This window comes from Sciurus vulgaris, assembly GCF_902686455.1.
Source record: "Sciurus vulgaris genome assembly, chromosome: 17".
Classification (NCBI taxonomy): domain Eukaryota; kingdom Metazoa; phylum Chordata; class Mammalia; order Rodentia; family Sciuridae; genus Sciurus; species Sciurus vulgaris.
In genome coordinates this window covers 42563697-42568371 of record NC_136478.1, presented here as the reverse complement: position 1 = coordinate 42568371, position 4675 = coordinate 42563697, and positions in this window count along the sequence as shown.

The window sequence follows — 4675 nt, the reverse complement described above, 5'->3', positions numbered from 1 at the left end:
TACTATTTCTTTCTTCTTTTTCAAACTCACCTTCTTTCTTCTATCCTCTGAGATTCTGATTATCTGAATGCTATCTCTTGTGAGCATTCAACAGAACATTTAAGCTCTATTTTCAGGCTATTCTTCCTGTTGTTCAGGTTGAGTAAATTCTATCACTCTGTCTTCAAATTCATTGTTTCCATTTTCTGTTGTCTTGATTCTGCTTTTGAATTCATCTAGGGAGTTTTATTTTTATTTCAGTTATCATATTTTTCTGTTTTATAATTTCTATTGGTTCTTTTTTTGCTATTTTTTCCATTTGTTTCAAGAGAATTTGTAAGTGGTGAAGCATTTTGGTGGCACTGCTTAAAATTCTTGTTAGGTAATTCCAACATTGGATTCATATAAGTATTGGTTATCAGTTGTCTTTTCTCACTGAAATTGTGATTATTTGATATGTGAGTGATTTTAATTATATACTGGATATTTTGATTATCATGTTTGGATCCTCTTGATACTATATAAATCTGTTTTAGCAAGCAGTTGCTCTGTTTAGGTTTAGTATATAGTTTCTGACATATACTTGTAGGCATTAGTCCCAGTGACAGTTTGGTTATCAAAATATTTTCAGTGTGGTTCTGGACTGGTTAATACTAGTGCTGCTGGGATGACTACTTGGTCTCTTGGTGATATCTACTTGGTGCAATAGGCACTTACTTCCCTTGTGTTTGCCTGGTGTGTGAACCACATTCTTTTGATGAAAGTTTTGTGGCAGGGTGGGGTACAGAAGCTACTTGGCCTGGGTCTTTTTATGCCACCAGATGAAGGCCAGATAAACACAGAACTAAGCTGGTGCTGTCCCTGCAGATGGACCAGCCCGACAACTCCTTCTTTGATTGACAGCTGCAACATGTGAATCAGCCCATGTGCTAGGGTTTCTGTTGTAGAGGGACAGTGGAGCTCTCCACTAGGTCTCTTTTAAGCCTTCCCTTTACTTGACCATTGTCCATATCTCAGAAAGAGTAGATTTTTCTTTTCCGTGTGTGTGTGTGTCGGGGGGGTGTTACTGGAGATTGAAGCCAGGGACACTTTACCACTGCGCTATATCCCCAGTCCATTTTTTAAAAATTTGTTTTGAGACATGGTCTTACTAAGTTGCCCAGGATAGACTTGAACTTGTAATCCTCCTTTCTCAGCCTCCTGAAGCATTAGAATTACAGGTATGTATCACTATGTCCAGCAATATGGGAGTTAACAAAGGAACCTCAGAGAACTTGCTATATTGTCATTCCTCAAATCCTGAGGTCCCTAGTTTATCTATCTTCTTTCCAACTTGAAGACTCTTTTAATCATTGTCTGTTAAACAACTCCCAGGGTACTTAGTTGTAGTTAGAGGACAGTGTTTTGTATTGTTGTTATTGATTTTGGTGGTTCTAGAGATTGAATCCAGGGCCTCATCCATGCTAGGCAAGCACTCTACCACTGAGTTACATTCCCAGCCCAAAAGCCCATTTACCTCCTCTTCATCCACTGAGGAGGGAGGGATTTCTTTCCAAGGTTTGTGGGATGCTTGGATACATGACTGTTGAAATGGGACAGATGAGATCAGCAGCATTTTAAATAGTCATATAGCCTCATAGCCTGGGGCAGGAGGACACCACATGCCACATAAGATCCCATGGGAGTTGCACATGGAACAAAATGAACAGCAGGAGCTGTGGGAGAAGGCTTTGTAGTACCAGAGGGAAGATGCTCCCTAGTCCCTAAGGGAAGATGTGATTGAACCTGTTTCAGTGGTTCCATGGACGGGCAGGGAACCAAAACCCAATACTCAAGGATAAAGAGGAACTGCTCCTGGACCCCCTAATGAGGAGGGTTGTTTGGCTAGAGAACCTTATAAATGGGAGCAGAACGAGGAGGGGAACTTGCAGTTAGGCTATTCAAGGCCCTCCTGATTTTGCCAGGTGCAAGATAGCTCATGACACTGAGCCTTAATATTAGGCCTGATAGCATAGGGAGTTGCAAGAAAAAGTACCATTTTGTTCCAGAACCAGAACTCAGGTTTTATTTTTTGACATTCACAAGACATTTGCATTCTGATCCACATTTGTTTTGAATAGACCTGCTTTTCTCCAGATCTTCTGTTAAAATTATGATCACCTTCTTGGAACAATAGCATAAATCCTGAGCACTCTGCATACTGCTTGAGATGATTTGATATCCCTTTGATATATATGTATATTAACTGAAAAATACTATATTACAGATAACTTGAAAAATGGGGGAAAGGAAAGAGATCTCAAAATTTTAACTCACAAGAACAGCAATTAGAATTTTAGTATTTTAGTATAATTCCCACAGTCTTATTTTCCATGTAAAATTTTTAAATGGAAGTATGTGGAGAAAGGGATATGGAGAGAAGATGGTTTCTGGGTACAGGGGTGTAGCTGGATACGAGTAGTGACTTCTAATGTTCTACAGCACAGGAGGAGAGCTATGGTCAACAACAATTAATTGTATATTTCAAAATAGTGAGCCAAGAGGATTTTGAATGTTCCCGACACATAAATGATGAATATCTGAGCTGATAGACATGCCAATTACCCTGATCTAATCATTATACATTGTAACATGTATTGAAATATCACACTGTACCCCACAAATATGTACGATGACTATGCGTCAATTAAAATCGAAATTAAAAAATTGGTTTTGGTGCTGGTGATTAGACCTAGGGCCTCACTCATGCTTACTACCCATTCTACCACTGAGCTACTCCCCTGGCCTGTACTTTTTTTTTTTTTTTTTTTAAATATAAACTGTAGTTATACAGTGTATATGATTTGTTAACCTGTTCTTTACGTTTTTAAAATATTTTTTCATTGTAAATGGACACAATACCTTTATTTTATTTATTTATTTATTCATTTATTTATTTTTATGTGTTTCTGAGGATCGAACCCAGTGCCTCACGCATGTTAGGCAAGCGCTCTGCCACTGAGCCACAGCCATAGCCCCTCTTCTTCATGTTTGATGCTTTGTCAAGTTTCTTCTTCTTTCTCTTTTGAACCATTCAGAGTTTATTAGTTGCTGCAGTGGTCCAGGGTAGTTTGCAGCCTGAGAGGTGAGGAGGACACCTTTCCAAGAGAGCAGCTCCATGCAGGGTGAGGGTAGGGAGGCCTCTGCCTAGTGCTGTGATGGAGACCATGTGTAAGCTGGAGCAGGGTGAGGAAGGTGTTGGAGTCAATGATGGGGGGAGGGCAGCAGTGGGCTATTTTAAGGATATGAGAGCATATCTTTCACTGCTGGAGAGATACAAATAGGAAAAGAAGAACGTTGCACTGAGATGTGTGGTGTTAGGTTAGTATTGGTGACAATTCATGATTTTCTAAAAGCAAAGCAATGTAGAAACAAATATGCATCAAATCACATGGCCATACGTGTGTACACATACATGGATAGTCCCTAGTGGTTTCCAGTGAGGGGGTCAGGGAGAACAGACACCCCAACAGCAATGAGCACACCTAGTTCCTTCTCTTGGCTTCTAAATACTGTTCTCCAGCAAAAGGAACCAGAGTTCTTTGTAGGAGGAGCTGACTTTGAGTCAAGACCTGGGGAGAAAGTAAAATGAGCTTGAAATAGCTTGTGCCAGGGAAGGAAATACTAAAAAAAAGAAAAAGAAAAAAAAGGACGAGGACATATTAAGAAAACATGAAAGCCAACAAGAAAGGGGTTCCCACCGGCCAACTCTGGGGCGACTGAAGTACCAAAAGTAAATAATGAAAATAGCAGTTTACAACCCATTGGAAAGAAAAGAAATTAATGAATAAGAATTCACTGATGGGACTGGGGATATAGCTCAGTTGGTAGAGTGCTTGCCTTGTAAGCACAAGGCTCTGGGTTCAAATCCCCAGCACCGCAAAAAAAAAAAAAAAAAAAAAAAAAGAAGAAGAATTCACTGATGAACAGATAAATGAATAGATGGGAAAGTTGATGAGGAATGGGGTATCTACATAGCTTCAAGGTAAATACCCACAAAAAACTTAATAATTACCAAGACAAAAGAATTAAGTTTATGGAAAAGGCTGGTAGACAGAACCTTAGTCGAGTGATCAAAGTGAATATCACCAGTGGATTAGCTAGCTTTTCATCACTATAATACAATACCTGACAGAGATCACTTGTGACAAAAAAAAAAAAAAAAAAAAAAAAAAAGAGAGAGAGATTTATGTAGCTCATAGTTTTGGAGGCTAAAAGTTCAAATCACACAGCCTAGGCACTGCCACCTGGCTGCATCACTTCATGGTACAGCTGGCAGTGACAGAAGTGCATGCAGGAACAAGTGATTACATCCTGACCAGGAGCAGAAATTGGATGGGGCCCGGCTTGCTCCTCTTATAACAGCCTTCTCAGGAGAACTCAAGAGTTCCAAGAGAGCTGCCTAACCCCTTCTGAGTTATGTCCCCAATGACCCAAGGGCCTCACACTAGGCCTGGTCTCTTAAAAATTCCATCTCCCCCACTACTGCCATCCTGAAAACCAAGTCTTCCACCACATGAACACCTGGGAGGATGCAATTAAAACAAAAGCAGTTACAGGACAAATAGAAATCATGGGTCACCTGACAGAATGTCATAAAAAAAATAGTAGTTCATTAGAGAGGTGATTCCTGAGGGTATGGGGTGAGAAGCAGAAA